Source organism: Hyperoodon ampullatus, assembly GCF_949752795.1.
Source record: "Hyperoodon ampullatus genome assembly, chromosome: 18".
Taxonomy (NCBI): Eukaryota; Metazoa; Chordata; class Mammalia; order Artiodactyla; family Ziphiidae; genus Hyperoodon; species Hyperoodon ampullatus.
Genome location: NC_136931.1, coordinates 57087680 through 57104431, shown reverse-complemented (window position 1 = coordinate 57104431; position 16752 = coordinate 57087680). Strand labels below are relative to the sequence as shown.

General features: G+C 51.3%; 1 pseudogene across 1 annotated transcript; it reads left to right on the top strand.

The window, feature by feature from the left end:
• Window positions 1-12723: 12723 nt before the first annotated feature.
• LOC307066918 (beta-1,4-galactosyltransferase 1-like) lies at window positions 12724-16405 on the top strand (annotated as a pseudogene). The gene is made up of 4 exons: window positions 12724-12765; window positions 13953-14251; window positions 15608-15795; window positions 16351-16405. The product of its transcript is annotated as a beta-1,4-galactosyltransferase 1-like (transcript).
• The last annotated feature ends 347 nt before the right edge of the window (window positions 16406-16752 follow it).

Sequence of the window (16752 nt, the reverse complement as noted above, 5' to 3'; positions counted from 1 at the left end):
ATTCCGGATTAAGGGGTCGTTGCCTCCCGGCAGGCTGCCTAAATAGTGCCCAGAGTAAACCCATTGTGTGGAACACTCTTCCCCCAGCACTGTGCAGGCCTGGCACCTTCAAGTCTCAGCTTAAGCTTTTATTCATTCGTTCAACAAATATCCACTCAGTGCCTCCAAAGTGCCCAACATTGGTTAGGCACTGGGGACACAGCAGGGAGCAAAACAGGAAAGGTTGCAGGCACTAAGTTCTAGTGGAGGAGCCGACCCAAAATAGTTTTCAGATATAAATAGGTTACTCTCTGAGCTGAGGCCAGAAGGAAGAGGAGTTAGGCATTAGATCAAGGTGGTAAGAATCTTCCCGATAGAGTTAATACCAAATGCAAAGGACCTGAAAGGGCAGGTCCTGTCTGTGTTCTTTTGGGTGGAAGGTGTGTTGGTGGTTTAAGACTGGAGAGGGTCGGGGGCTTGGAGGTTGGCAGGGTGAGAAGCTTGGACTTTATTCTGAGTGAAATAGGAACCGTTGGATGGTTTTAAGCTGTATAGTCACAGGATCTAATTTCTATTTTAACAGGATCCCCTGGGCTGCGTGTGAATAGAGGGGTGGAGAGTGGCAAGGACAGACGTGGGCAGACCAGTGAGGAGGCGCCTGCAGTGATCCAGGTAAGCAACAGTGGTAGCGCGGAGCACAGTGGAGACGGTGGAATTGGAGAGAAGTGGTCAGATTCTGCATCGCTTCCGGAGACAGAGTAGCTGGGACTCTGCCAAGTCTTGGGGGGCGGCAGTGGATGAAACAGAGGACTCCTGACCACTCCAACTGTTGTTTTGACTGGAGCACTTGTGAGGGTAGTGGGACCATTTAGTAAAGAGGTGGTGGGGGTTAGGGAAGAATGGGGAAATATTGTAAGAGGAGTACGTTTAGGGCAAAGAATCTGGAATTTCTTTGGGGCATGGTAAGATTTGAGGTCCTTTGCTCTGGAAGTCTTTCCAGAACTCTGGGCTGGGTCTGGCGCCTCCTCTGGGCTTCCACGGCCGTCTGACCCTCACCGAAGGCCAGCCCTGACCACTCTAAGCTGGTAATCAGGACAGAAGAGGGTGCGCTCGCACCGCACCCAGCTTGGGCGGTGGGAACAAGGAGTCAGACCCGGCCGGCGGAGTCCAAAGCGGGTCAGCAGGGACACCAGGGGCTTAGGGCACTCCCGCGTGGAGGGCCGGAGGGAGACCGGCTTTGGGGGGATCACGGAGGGGAGTGCCATCTCCCGAGGGATGCCTACCGAATGCGTGGGAGAGAAATATGGAGACCGTCAACTCCTCCACGGCAGCGCGACCAAGGGCCGAGATCGACCCGCCGCGGGAGGAGGCACTCACCTGAGTAGAACCCGCGCCGGACGGTCCAGGCTCAGAGAAAACGCGGAAGCAGGTAAAATAACTACGACTCCCAGAAAGCTTTGGGTCAACCCGCGAATGACTCCCAGGTGCCCGTGCGGTGGTTCGGCCTGGAGCGCTTACGGCTCTCGGACAAGCTGGGCCTACAACTCCCGGCGATTCTCGCGGTGGTGTCTTTCGCTCCCGCCTACGGCTCCCAGAGTGCTCCATGCCAGTGCGGTTCGATTTCCGAGTGCGCCTGCGCAGGGGCTGGTGCAGTGTGTGATTTGGGTGCAGACATGCGGTGCGCGCTGTGGTTTATTCCAAAGATGGATGTTTTTCGGATTTTCTGCTCTTGTGGGAGCATGGTAGAGTTTGTGGTGGGGGTGGAGAGGCGTCAGGGCGGGGTACGAAGGGGATAGGGGTGGGAAAGGGAGAGGTAGCGAGGGCGGTGGACCGGTTCCAAGGATCGGGGATACAGTTTGGGTTCTTGCGCGCGCCCCCACTGACGTGAGAGCGGGTGTGCGCCCCGGCTGAGGACCGCCCCCGAGCGGGCTGGGGGCGTTATGCTTGCGCGGAGCCGAAAGGTAGTGGTTTGCGGTTCTCTACACGGGTTCGGGGCATAAACGCGGTGAGCAGATATGCGCGCACCTGGGTCAGGGGCCAGTGCTCACGCCTCCTGCCTGGTGGAGTTGAAGGCAGAGCTCGGGATGGAGGGCAGGTGAGACCCGTAAGACGGAGAGTTCCCCAGGGAACAAGTCGCCCCAAACCAAAAAACGGAGCACCTTCCCAAGAGTCTACCAGAGCCCTGATCCCCAGGTCCAAGCCCTCAGCCCCCTAATGGCCGCCTCTCCTGCATGTTATATTGAGATCCTTTTGTCTCTACTCCTATGAAGCCCTTGAGAGGGTAGTGATGGGGGACATTTGGGTGTCTGAACCTATTTGTTGAAGCCTGGTCATCGGGTTCATTCATCTGTTAATCATTTCCTGAGGCTTTCTGTGTGCCAGGTCCTGTTCTCTGGGACACAGGTGTACCAGGCCTGGTTGGGGAGATAGGGATGGCACAGCTTGATGTGGAGGTTCCAGATGTCGGGGGCTGCAGGAGCCCAGAGATTACAGGTGCTGCTAACCAGGGCATGGGGGGCGGGGGGCGCTTAATAAGGAGTTAGCATGTGCCAGACACCGGTGCTCGGCACTTCCCTTGCACCATCTCAAGTTCCTCGTCTGTAAAATGGGGGTGATAATCATAGTACCTGCCTCACAGAGGGTGTGTGAAAATAAATGAGTTAACAGCAAAGTGTTTATTGACCAAACCATAAACGTTTATAATTTTCGTCTCATTAAAGTCTCATAACCAGGCATGGCTGCCTTTTCTGGGGGGGCTAGGCCTAAGTTTTCTTTTAAAGCAAGCCGTGAGTTGGGAATTTCAAAATCTCAGTCAACCTACAGATATCTAAGGCAGTTCTCAGTTGGGTGTGACTTTATCCCCAAGAGAACATTTGGCAATGTCTGGAGACATTTTTTTTTTCTTTTGAGGTACGCGGGCCTCTCACTGCTGTGGCCTCTCCCGTTGCGGAGCACAGGCTCCGGACGCAAAGGCCCAGCGGCCATGGCTCACGGGCCCAGCCGCTCCGCGGCATGTGGGATCTTCCCGGACCGGGGCACGAACCCGCGTCCCCTGCATCGTCAGGTGGACTCTCAACCACTGCACCACCAGGGAAGCCCTGGAGACATTTTTGATTGTCACGACTGGGGTGCAAGGGGAAGGGTGACTGGTGTCAGGCAGGCAGAGGCCGGGGATGCTGGTAAACATACTCTGCACAGGATGGCCTCCCACAGCGAAGAATCACCCGGGCCCCGAGTAACAGTAGTGCCGAGGCTGAGGGGCCCTGGCTTAAGTGGCCTTCTGGTGTGCCTGGTTTTCTACCCCCAAATTAGTATATATTCAGGTGTTGCTGTGTTGGTATTAGTCCCTCGCTATGAAAGTTTCTTTATTTAAGTATTTAAGCGGATCTCCGCACCACTCACGTATTGAGTGAGAAGTTAGTTAAAAAAAAAAAAAAAAAAAAAAGGTTCGTCTTAAACTGGGCTTCGGTGAAAAAAAGAGGATGTGAAAGCCAGCCTGCCCGCATGACTCCGTGTGCCACTTGCTTAGTTGTGTGACCTTGAATAGGTGTCTTAACCTTTTTGGGCTTCCTCTGTTCAGGGGATAATAAGAGCAGCTGTTGGAGGAACTAGATGATTTCATACATGTAAAGCATTCAAGACAGGGCTTGGTGTTTAGGAAGAGCTGTGAAAAGAGTGGAGGGCAGTGTTCTGGTTCCTTATGTCACTCCCCTGGGGCAGCAGTTGTAACACGCTAACTTAGTTTCTAAGGGGAGAGACTGAGTTGGTGTCGAGGGCTTCTGGAGAGGGCGGATGACTGTCTGCAGCTGCTTGTCAATTATAGGGCAAAGATTGAACCCCTCAGCCTGGTGTTTGTGACCTGGCCCCTGATGACTTCCCAGCCTCACCCCTGCACCCCTGGCAGGTCCCCACCTTTGCTGGAGAAATAACTTTTTCTGCCAGGTGTTTGCACATGCTCCCTCCCCTTCCTGAAGACCTTCCCGTCCCTCACTCCTCCTGCCCCGCCACACTGATTGCTGTTTCTCCTCCAGGTAGCCACTTGGATGTACTTCCCCCAGGAAGTCCACAGAATCCCTTCTCCCCTGCCTTGGATTAACAAGCCACCTCTGGGCTCCCACACCCTTGGTCCCTTGCTTTGTCAGAGGCCCTGTCACCTTGGGTTGTGGCTGCCTCTGTTTCAGCATCTCTTTTTGTTGGGTGCTTTTTCTTTCTTTTTTAAATTTATCAATTTATTTATTTTTGGCCGCGTTGGGTCTTCGTTGCTGCGTGCGGGCTTTCTCTAGTTGCGGCGAGCAGGGGCTACTCTTCGTTGCGGTGCGCGGGCTTCTCATTGCGGTGGCTTCTCTTGCTGCGGAGCACAGGCTCTAGGCGCGTGGGCTTCAGTAGTTGTGGCTCGTGGGCTCTAGAGCGCACGCTCAGTAGTTGTGGCACACGGGCTTAGTTGCTCCGCGGTGTGTGAGATCTTCCCGGACCAGGACTCAAACCCATGTCCCTTGCGTTGTCAGGTGGATTCTTAACCACTGCGCCACCAGGGAAGTCCCCTTCTCCCACTTTGAATGGGGCTTGAATGCCTACTCATCCTTCAGGACCTAACCAGATATTACCTCTTTGGGAAAGCCTTCCATGAACTGTACCACACTTGTCTCCCTAAGACACATCCTCAGTTAAGCAGGGACTCCTGGGAGTCACACACATGAGCCTGGACTCAGATTCATGCTCTTTTCTCACACCTGAGTGACTTTGAGCCTCAGTATCCTTTTCTATGAAATCAAAGGGTGGCTTTGAGGATGAAATGGACCAGCACCAGGGGAGTCTTTGATTCATGTCAGGACTCCCACTGTGGAATGTATAGTCAATAAAACCTAAAAGCTTACCTTATGTTGGTTTAGGTTGAGGGAAATCGTTAAGAAATATGTTTTTAAATATGTTTTGCTGTAGAAAAAATAGGAACAAGCAGAATTTTCTCTAGCACCAAGAGAGTTAAGAAGAAAAAAAGATGTTATATGCTATATACACGAGATCCGCATGTAAGGAATAGGCTCAGAAAGTGAAAGTAAAAGGGTGGGAAAAGATATACCAGGCAAAGAACTCAAAGAAATCTTTTAGCCACACTAACCACCAACCAAAACAGATTTTGAGTGAGAAAGCACTATCAGTAATAAAATGTCATCACAGATGAAAAAGGAACAACCTGGATGATGAAACAGTTCTAAACTGGGATGCACATAACAACATAGAAGAAATAAAACTAAAGTTAACAGGACGACAGGAAGAAATTGACACATTCCAGAAGCACTGTGACATTTTATTACGTCTCTCTCAGTAATTAATCAAGTAGATGACAAACAATAAAGCTGTGGAAAATTTGAACAGGACCACTAACCAGCTTGAACTCATGGACAGAAATGGAACTGAATGATGTGAGCATATAGGTTTTTGCCAGGCACACAAGAACTATGTACAGACGTCTGAGGTGTGGCTGTTCAGAATGGTACCCATTGGCCACATGTGGCTAATGAGCATTTGAACTGTGGATAGTCTGAATTGAGCTATGCTGAAAATGTAAATACATACCAGATGAGAAGACTTTATGTGAAAAAAAAATGTGGAATATCTCACTAAAATATTTTATCTTGATTACGTGTTGAAATGGTAATATTTTTTATACATTGGGTTAAGTGTAATATTAAAAATTAATTGTACTTGTTTATTTTTACTCTATAAATGTGGCTAGTAGGAAATTTTAAATTACATCTGTGACCTGTATTATGTTGGATAGCCCTGTTCTGGACTACAAGTAAGTCTTAGCAAATAGCAAAGTCACTCTGCTTTACTCCCCAAGACAAGGGACCTTAACCAAGAAGTTTAATATGTGTACTTATGATGCAGTAAAGAATTTTCCTGTTAGCCTCTGTTTTACGATTTAGGAAATGGCTAAAACAATTTTTCATAAGTCTTGAAACTAGCTAAGACATAAGAAGTCTGAGTGAGTGTGTGTGTTTGGGGGGGGGCATATATTATAGTGATCTTAAAACACTTTTGCTTGGGAGACCCCAAAACCATTTTGAAAAGCTTTGTACCACCACCTAACTCATTTTAAGTTGATACCTGAAAATTTTCAACATTAACAAGTTTTTGTTATTGTTACAGGTAGAAACCACACATTTTATAAGGTGACATGAGATGAGGGTAGGCTGTTGATGGAATAAATATTTCATGACATGACTCAGATAGGTTTTAATTATCTTAGAGAATAATGCGCACCAGTTCTAACCAGTTTACCTGGATATAGTATTCAGTGTAACTTGAAAAATTTGTCCCTGAAAACATTCCAGTTAAATTTTAAAAAAAATTAGCTTCACTAATTATAATGCTTTTGGTTGTTCTAAATACAGAACATCCCAACATGAGCCAAGCTTCACCTTCATCAAAATGGGTAAACTAGAAGTACACGCCACCGCCCAGGGAGTTTTGTGTATATACCCCACTTGGAAGATCTCTACTTTGTTAGATGAAACAGCTTCCATATCCCCAAAGACATTCTTTTTTTTTTTTTTTTTTGCATTACGTGGGCTTCTCACTGCTGTGGCCTCTCCCGTTGCGGAGCACAGGCTCTGGACGCGCAGGCCCAGCAGCCATGGCTCACGGGCCTAGCCGCTCCGCAGCATGTGGGATCTTCCCAGACCGGGGCACGAACCCGTGTCCCTTGCATCGGCAGGCGGACTCTCAACCACTGCGCCACCAGGGAAGCCCTGCCCCAAAGACATTCTTACCTCCTTGGAGGTCAGGAAGTTTAGGGATTGCCTTAGGGCAAAAAGCACAATCTGATCTGGGGCATGTGTATCTGAGCCTAACAGATGCAGGCAGAAAGATATTTTCCTGACTGGAAAAAATGGCTTTCATTCGTAAAGAAGACATGTTTCTAATGTGAGATTTTCTTTGGAAAGAGGGGCTTCTCGATGGTTTGCTTTCCACACCTTCCCTCTTGCCTACAAATGAAAGTATAAGATTATTATTAGACCAAACAGTACCGTGTCAGCTCGAAAATGTGGGTGTACACTCTACTAATTTGAATCATGTACCATGCATGAACATTGCTGCTGGTTTAAGACATCAGAATTTTTTCCTGAAATCTTACATAACTTTGAGAAACAAAACATAAAATTGATTTTTTTGTTTGTTTGTTTGTTTTTTTTCTTCGGTACGCGGGCCTCTCACTGTTGTGGCCTCTCCCGTTGTGGAGCACAGGCTCCGGACGCGCAGGCTCAGCGGCCATGGCTCACGGGCCCAGCTGCTCCGCGGCATGTGGGATCCTCCCGGACCGGGGCACGAACCCGTGTCTCCTGCATCGGCAGGCGGACTCAACCACTGCGCCACCAGGGAAGCCCCATAAAATTGATTTTATCATACTCGGTTTACCTTTCAATGGTAGTGAGATGGAATCTTTTCTGTTTCTTGAGGAAGTAATAAGAACACACCTTTGTGCTTCCACAACTATAGTCACATGATTATACTGCCAAATTCTTTAAAAAAATTTTTTTTAATTGAAGTATAGTTGATTTACAGGGTTGTGTCAATCTCTGCTGCACAGCAAAGTGACTCAGTTATACACGTATAGACATTCTATTTTTATATATTCTTTTCCATTATGGTTTATCACAGGATATTGAATATAGTTCCCTGTGCTATACAGTAGGACCTTGTTGTTTATGCATCCTATATATGATAGTTTATATCTGCTAATACCATATGATATCACTTATATGTGGAATCTAAAATATGACACAAATAAACCTATCTACAAAACAGAAACAGATTCACAGACATACTGAGGACTAGGAGTTTGGGATTAGCAAATTCTTTTTTTTTTAATGATTGTTTATAATTAAACTTTCATCATCAAGAGCCCCAAATACAGTAGCACTGTGTAGCACTAAATCATAATCCCTATGGATACAATAAAGATTAATTATAAAACCAGGAGTAAGGAAACAATCATTTGAAATCTACATAACTCTCAGGCTCTAACAGTGCCTCTCATGTATCCTATGGAATCTGAGGGGTCATTTTTACTGGGTTTTCCAAGAGACAAACCACACTTTCAATAGCAGCAGGCTTTCCCATCCCAGCATGAGGAGGAGGACATCTGGGAACGTGAGTCTGGGTGTCTGAACTCTGTAACCAACATGATGTTTAACTAACACACTTGCTCTGTTGGTGGCTCCCTGGAAACCACTGATGCATCCAACTCCTGCATGAAGAATCATGCTCCTGAGAGGACATACCCGACCTGAGACTCTTCACTCCTCCAAGCTCACTGACCCCCTGCCTTGGAACGGGAAATATCACCATTGAGGCTTTGTTGGCACCTCCTGTTCACAGAGCAGCTGGACACTGGCCCGTGTGGCATGATTCAGGCGTGGGCCACACCCGCAGCATTCCCAGCTGGGACATAGGGATTGTTATGAGCCCTGCTCTTTTCATCCCAGCAAACACGTCCATAAATTGCGGCTGGGCCAACTCTACCAGGGTATTTCAAAGACTGGTCTTGGTCCCTGAAGGACAGCACCAAACCCGGCTGAAGTTCCTGAGATGTTTTTGACTATTGATTACCTTCTGTGTGTGAGCAGGGTGCATTTCCACCATACATGTGGGGTCTAGTTCTTCTCGTTGTGCCTAAAAGACGGGTGTCTGATTCTAGATGTGCCACTCAAAATCCTGGATGGTATTCTCTGAAACAGCGCTCCTTTAAAAGCTGCCTTTCCAGCTGAAAGGCTGAGAGCAATTCTCCCTTATGCCTATCCCACGACAGAATCTGCTACCGAGATTGGATTCTTATTTCCATAATGCTCTTGTTTCCTTAAGTTGGAGGATTGTCTATCCCTGATCACATTCTGTCTTGCCCCACATTTGAGACTTGGTCCTGAGCCTGCTTCTGTAACGAGATCGTTTTCTAGTTCATCTAAAAGTACACTCGCCAGTTTAGTGACAAGGACATCAGCCTGTATGTAACTTTTCAGTGCCTTTCGATGAGCTCATTGATGCATCTATTCATATTCTTCACCTTTGGCTTCAGAATGATCACGGGGGCCAGCATGGACCAATGCAAATCCTACCCATTTCTGTTCATGGGACCCATTTGCTTCCAGCTGTCCCCTGGGATGAACCTGGGGAGCAGAACTTCTCTGATCCCATTTCATTCTCTACCATCTTTCCGCAAGATCCCCACTTTCCACTTCTCTCCAAGTGTAAATTCAAAACAGGATTCGTCATCCATCAGCTGGGAGCCCTTGAAACAGAAAGTAAAGGGGAAAAAAAACCCAGGATTTGTTCTTCGAGCTGCAGCCAGAGGGAAGCCTTGGGTCCATGAATCAGGCCTTGTCGTCAGTGAGTCTTTGGAAGGGCAGGAAATGAGAACACTCCCCCCTCCTCCTTAGGGACCAGTGCTGACAGCGACCCAGGTCTCAGGCCAAGAAGTTTCCTTGGGGAAAGAGAGAGGTGGGGGGTGGGGGAGAGGGAGGAGGAAGGGGAGGGGAGGGAGGGAGAAACAAAGAGACCAAGGCATTCTTCCCCGATGGGTCACCCTCCATTGGTGAAGAACATACCACATTGCCTGTAGAGCAGTTTAGCAACCTCAGTACTTGACATCCTTGGTTTTATGGGGTGTGGGTGTGGCCATCTTGTAAACCGTAAGGTATTCAGGGGCATCCCTGGCCTCTCCTAGCCCACCAGATGCCAGCAGCACCCCCCCCCCATGTGTGACAATCAAAAATGTCTCTAGACATTGCCAGATGTTCTCTGGGTGGGGACAGAAACTTCCCCAGTTGTGAACCCTCCTGTGGCCTCTCCCGTTGCGGAGCACAGGCTCCGGACGCACAGGCTCAGCGGCCATGGCTCACAGGCCCAGCCGCTCTGCGGCATGTGGGATCTTCCCGGACCGGGGCACGAACCCGCGTCCCCTGCATCGGCAGGCGGACTCTCAACCACTGCGCCACCAGGGAAGCCCCAGAGCAGTCTTTTATCTATGGGACCCAGATCACACCACTCTGCTACTCCCCGCTCACCGTGACCTGGAAGAGCCTTTCTTTTTTCTTTTTTTAAAAATTATTAAATTAATAAATTAATTTTTGGGGCTGCGTTGGGTCTTCACTGCAGTGCATGAGCTTTCTCTAGTTGCGGCAGGCGGGGGCTACTCTTCATTGTGGTGCACAGGCTTCTCATTGCGGTGGCTTCTCTCGTTGCGGAGCATGGGCCCTAGGCACGTGGGCTTCAGTAGTTGTGGCGTGTGGGCTCAGTAGTTGTGGCCTACGGGCTTAGTTGCTCCACAGCATGTGGGATCTTCCCGGACCAGGGCTCAAACCCGTGTCCCCTGCATTGGCAGGCAGATTCTTAAGCACTGCGCCACCAGGGACGCCCACAGAAGAGACTTTCTGATCTCTTATCTACCACTCTTTCCGGTATTCTCTCCCTTCCTGCCTCAAGGCCTTTACACTTGCTGTTCCCTCTGCCAGAGACACTCCCTGTGGCCGCCTCCGCCCCGTCTTCCAGGGCTCAGTTAAATGTCGCCTCGCCAGCCACCAGGGCTGACATCACCTCTCTGAATCTTGACTCTCTACTCCCCTTCCTCCTCTACCCGTTTCATATATAGGCTTTTATCACTCTCTGAAATTATCCATTTTCTTGCCTATCTCTTCTACCAGAGTGCAGGTTTCATGGGGGCGGAGGCGGGGGAGGGGCGGAGATTTTTGTTGACTCTCTTTCTGGCTGCCTCATTGGTTCCCGCTGTAACGCCTGGCACAGAGTGGGTGCTTAGTAAACCCGGATGAATCAATAGGTGAACGCTCAGCTCATGTGCTGGGTGATGCTGGGACCCAGAGGTGAGTCATGCCGAGGTTTGCCCTCCCAGAGCTCCCGGGCTGGTGAGGGAGAGAGACTGGACTCGGATCTGTCCAGGTCTGCTGACCAGAGCTGTGACAGCAGAGATGCCAGGGACCAGGAGAGGTCAGACAGAGTGTAGACGAGAGTGAAGGACTGGGAGAAGAGTCCCTAGACAAGGAGCTTTTGAAAGGAGGAGCAGGAGTTTAGCAGGTGGTGAATAGCGTCTTATCCATCCACCCATTCATTCATTCATTCACGCATTCATCCATTTCCCGGGGCCTGCTGTGCCGGGAAATGCTGGGCACCTAGAACTGAGTCAGTCCTGAACCCTGCTCTCAGCAAGCCCCTCGTCTGATGAGGGAGGCTGATACCCTCAGACAGTCACAACCCAGGATGATTAGATGGTGGTAGAGGGAGATACAGGGGCTGTGGAAGCTGCGAGGGGCTACTTGGTGCTTGTGGTGGCAGAGGGGAGAGGGCGCCCAGAAAGAGCAGGAGTGGGGTCATTCCCTTCCATTTCAGGATGCTGGAGATGCGAGAGAACCTGGCCCACGCCGGGGAGAGTGCTGAGTCCGTGTCACCCTCTGACTCCTGCACATTGCGGGTCCTCGCCCAGCGAGTCTGATCCAGCTGTAAGCCCCTTTTCATAGACAGGGACATCGAGTCTTAGAGAGATTGGGTCACTCACCCAGGGGAGCAGCCCAGCCAGTGTGCAGTGTGACCAGAGGTGGGAGAGATGAGGCTGGAGATGTGCGCACGGCAGGTGGCCCTGAGTGGCTTCAGCAAGTCTCTCCCTCTGGCCTCCCCTCTGTGGCGTGTGCAGAGCCAGTCAGGGAAGGATGGGCGCAGGAGATTGGGACCGAGCCCCCTGGGGCCAAAGTGAGGGGTTTGCAAGATGGGAGGAACCATCTGTTCCAACAGAAACCTTCTGTTTCCTTCCCCAGAAAGGTACAGCGGAGGGGGCTCCTGTTGCTATTTCTGGGGGTACAGCTGCTGCTGGCGGGGGCATTCCTCTACTGGAACCCCCACCACCACGGCTGCACCTCCTTCCTGAGCTTCCTCATACAAGACAAGCCCGAGGAAGGGGAAGGGCTGCTTTTTCTGGTCCAGGTCTCTGCGGAAATCCCTCACCAGGACGTGTACTCCAACCTCAGCCAGATCCACCCTGTGGACCTCGGTGAGGAGGGTCTGCCCAGCCGCCCCATCATCTCTGCCTACGTCAGTAAGCTTGCAGGGGCCTCCTACACCCCCAGCCGCACCTCGTGCTTCGGGGAGCTGGCAGGAATCCCTGAGGAGTAGAGGGCAGGACCAGGAAGCAGAAGGCAGTGGGCTTGGTGGCTGGGGACAACGGATTATATATTATCTGTGGCTGCATCAAAACGAACCACCCCAGGGCTTCCCTGGTGGCGCAGTGGTTGAGAGTCCACCTGCCGATGCAGGGGACACGGGTTTGTGCCCCGGTCCGGGAATATCCCACATGCCGTGGAGTGGCTGGGCCCGTGAGCCATGGCCGCTGAGCCTGCGCGTCTGGAGCCTGTGCTCCGCAACAGGAGAGGCCACAACAGTGAGAGGCCCGTGTACAGCAAAAAAAAACAAAAAAAACAAAAAAAAAACCCGAACCACCCCAAAACTTAGCGTCTTTAAACAATCATTAACTCTCAGAGTGTGTGTGTTGGGAGGCTGTCAGGAATTTGGGGGAGGGGCTCAGCTGGGCACCTGTGGTCCACGTTTTCATGCAGTTGTGGTGAGATGAGGCTGGAGCTAGAACAGCAGCAGGTGGAAGCAACCAGGAGCTGGCTGGGCACCTCACTCTCTTCATGTGATCTTAGGGTCTCTCCACACAGTCTAGTTGGGCTTCCTCACAGCATGGTGGCCTCAGAGCTTCTATGGCAGCTGAAGGCTTCAAGAGTGAGTCTTCATGGAAACGAGGCAGAAGCCAAATGGACTTTTATGTGATCTAGTCTCAAAAGCCACATAATGTCTGTCACTTCTGCCATCCTCCATTCACTGGGACAGTCATAAAAGGCCACCCGGTTTTAAGGGGTGGGGACAGAGACTCACTTCTCAATAAGCAGGAAGAGTGTCAGAGCCACATTGTAAGAAGGGCATGTTGGGGACTTCCCTGGCGGTCCAGTGGCTGAGACTCCTTGCTTCCACTGCAGGGGGTGCGGGTTTGGTCCCTGGTCAGGGAACTAAGACCCCACATGCCATGCGGTGCCCCCGCCCCCGCCATAAATAAAAAGAAGGGCCTGTTGGATAAGCGATACTGTTGTGGCCATCTTGGGGAAAAAAATATGGTCCGCTGCTGAAAGAAGAGGCACAGCTGGGGGCGAGTGAGTGGTCGGTGGAGCCCTCAGTGAGAGCGGGAACTGAGAAGGAGGCTGGTCTGAGATGTAGGGAGAGTGGGTGGCCTGAGAACCACCCAGGAGGAGACATTTGGGAGGCAGGTTGGGGTTGGAGCTCAGGAGACAGATTGAGGACCATCAGGGCCAACAGGAAGAAAAGCAACAGGAGGTGATGAGCTTGCTGGGGGAGGAGCAAGAGAAGCATGGGAGCCAGGAGAGAGATGAGGGGAGGAACACAGAGGGAGGTACGGAGAGGTGAAGGGAAACCCCGGAGGGCAGGACGTTTTTGAGACAACTGGGCCCAGCTCAGAGCCCTTCGGACTGGCATGTTAGTTTGCTGGGGCTGGCATAACAAAGTACCACAAACTGGGTGGCTTAAAACAGCAGAAATTTATTCCCTCACAGTTCTGGAGGCCAAAAGTCTGAAATCAAGGTGTTGTCAAGGGTTGGTTCCTTCTGGAAGCTCTGAGAAACACCATCCTGTGCCTCTGTCCTAGCTTCTGGTGGTTGCCGGCAGTCCTGGGCTTGGAGGAGCATCACTTTAATTTCTGCCTCTGTGGCCACTTACTTTCCATCTGGTTCTTTGCATGGCCTTCTTATAAGAACCCCAGTCATTGGATTTAGGGCCCACCGTCAACCAGTATGACCGCACTTTAACCAATTATATCCGCAAAGCCCTTATTTCCAAATAAGGTCACATACTGGAGTTCTGGGTGGACGTGAATTTGTGGGGGGCGTGATTTAACCCAGTACAACTGGGTGGTGGGGTTTCTGGGGTGGGTCCCTGACCATCCCTGGCCTCTGCTTCTCTCCGGTGGGCCCTTGAAGGTGATGATCCCAGAGAGCCTGACCATGGAGCGGTGGTGGAAAAGAACGCCCTGGTGGAGCTGGGAGGCCAATACTGGCCACCTGACTGCTGGACACAGCACCACATGGCGGTAGTGGTGCCCTACTGCGGGCAAGCCCAGCACCCACAACACCTGCTCCTCTACCTGCACCCCTCCCTGCAGCACCAGCCACTGCACTATGCCATCTATGTGGTGAACCAGGTGCAGCAGGAATGGGGAGGGGCCGGGCAAGAGGGCAGAAGGGTCTGAGCCTGGTCTTGGAGAGTCAGGGCTGGAGCTGTCAGTCTCTGAGCTGAGAGCGTCTGGGCCAGAGAGTATCCAGGGGGCAGGATTGATGAGTCAAGAAGAACTTGCACTGGGGGAAACCAGAACCAAAGGCTATAGGTTTGGTCTAGACTGGCTGAGTCTGGGATCAGCTTGAATAGCTGTCTAAGGGAAGGGCTCAATCCCAGTGAATCTGGGTCTCTCTGAGACCAGGGCTGTTCAGATTGGGCAGTTAACCTAAGGGGTAACTTAAAGCACTGGGTTTGGGGTCTGTTAGGTGCCTGTTTGAATCTTGGCCTTGTCCATTTTTACCTGTGCGATCTGAGGTTGGGACCGATCATCCATCTATCCGTCCATCGATGCATTTATCCATCCATTCATTCAGCACACTGTTACTTAGTATAACTATGTATAAACTTGGGGCACTTAGGCTCTGTGCCACTGTCTTCTTATTCATGAGACAAAGATTCATTGAGTTAATGAGAATGAAGCAGTGAAGCCAATGCCTGGCACATAGTAGGTGCTCAATAAGTGATAGCGATAATAATGGTGGTGATTATGATGGTGGTGGTGGTGTTGATGGTGGTGATTGTGGTAATGATGGTGATCGTTAAGATGCTGCTGCTGCTGATGACAGTGATGATGGTGGCGATGATAGTGATGATGGTGGTGATGGTCAAAGTGGTGATGGTCATGATGATGTTGGTAATAGTGATGATGGAGGTTAGGTGACTATGTTGGTGATATTGAAGATGATGAAGATAGTGATAGTGATGATGGTGCTGATGCTGATGATGAACATCATGGTAGTCATAAGTGATGATAGTGACGGTTAGGATGGTGATGAACAAGATGATGATGATGAAGAAAGAAGAGGAGGAGGAGAGGCAAACCCTATCCTGGGCATCAGACCTAGTCTTTATCTAGTAGGAGTAGAAACAGAGACACAGGTGGTCCCCAATCACTCCTGACCTCTGCCTCCCTCCGATGGCCTCTGGAAGGTGATGATCCTTGAGAACCTTGAAGATGGCCGAGGAGGGAGAGCTGAGAGGCTAAAGATACTGACTCTGACCAGGATGGGGGTGGGGATCCAAGAAAAGTTTCTCAGGGGAGGTCACCTTTGAATTGCACCTTCCTGGACAAGTCTGGGTTTTCCACCTCCACAGTGGGAATAAGAAGGGGTTCCAGGCAGGAGAATGGCACTCGACAAGGTGAGAGAGGACAGGCCTGGCAGGTGGTGGGGACACCGCTGCCTGCGGTGAGGGCAGTGCCGAGCATCTCCGTCCACCCCAGGTGAACAACACCGCCTTCAACCGGGGCAAGCTTCACAACATGGGGTTCTGAGAGGCCATGCAGAAGGGGGACTGGGACTGTGTCTTCTTCCACGATGTGAACCTGCTCCCCAAGGACGACCGCAACCTCTACATCTGTGACATCTTCCCTGCCCACGTGTCTGTGGCCATTGACAGGTTCAAGTACAAGTAGGTGGAGGGAGGGCACCTCCCGTGGGAGACTCTGGGCCAGGCCCCCGATGCCTTGGGCCTTGCCCCGCCTATCTGTGTAGTCCAGGCCCTGATCCCTGGTGCTGATGGTGCAGAGGATGATGCGGCCTGGGGAGAGGCCTTGTAGCCGGTGAAGAACCTTCCTCCTGGGTGTGGGTGTCAAATGGGAGTGGGATTGGCTATCAGTGGGGGAATCAGGATGCACTTAATAAAGCAGTAGGCAGAGGGGTTGTACCAGAGGTCAGAGAAGGAGAACTTATAAAAGGAGGGGCCCTTAATGGGGTCACAAGAATGGCCTGTCAGACGATTCAGGGAGGGGATCTCCCAGGGTCACATGAGGGGCCATCTCAAGGGTCAGGGGAAGGACTGCCCCAGAATCAGGCATGGAGACATCCTAGGGGTCAGGGGAGAGGTTCCCATGGGGGTGAGTGGAGAAGGGCTAACCCAGAAGTCAACCTTGTGATCCTGGCCAGGAAAGGGCCAGGGACCATTCCCTGAAATCCCCTGTGCTTCCAACTCTCCCTGCCTCTGCAGTCTGCCCCACCGGGGCTACCTTGGAGGGGTGTTTGCCCTGCGCCCCATTCACTAAGTCAGGATGAATGGCTTCCCCAACACATACTGGGGCAGGAATCAGGAGGATGATGACATCACTTCCAGGTAGGGGGCCGTGCTCTGGGGAGCCTAGCACAGGGGGCAGCAGGTCCCTCCATGGTGTGGCGGACACAGGCTGCCCTAGACTGAGAGGGGACACGAGCTATGTCGGATTGCGGGAGACGCAAGCCACTCTGGCCTGAGGGGCTGGGTGTGGCATGGGGACTCCATCAGAGGAGACAGGCATCTGGCCTCCCTGCCCTCTCCCCTGTAAGGCTGAAACTCAGTGGGATGCTCCTCTCACGGCCCCATCTGCTCTTTGGCTGCTACCATATGCTGGAGGGG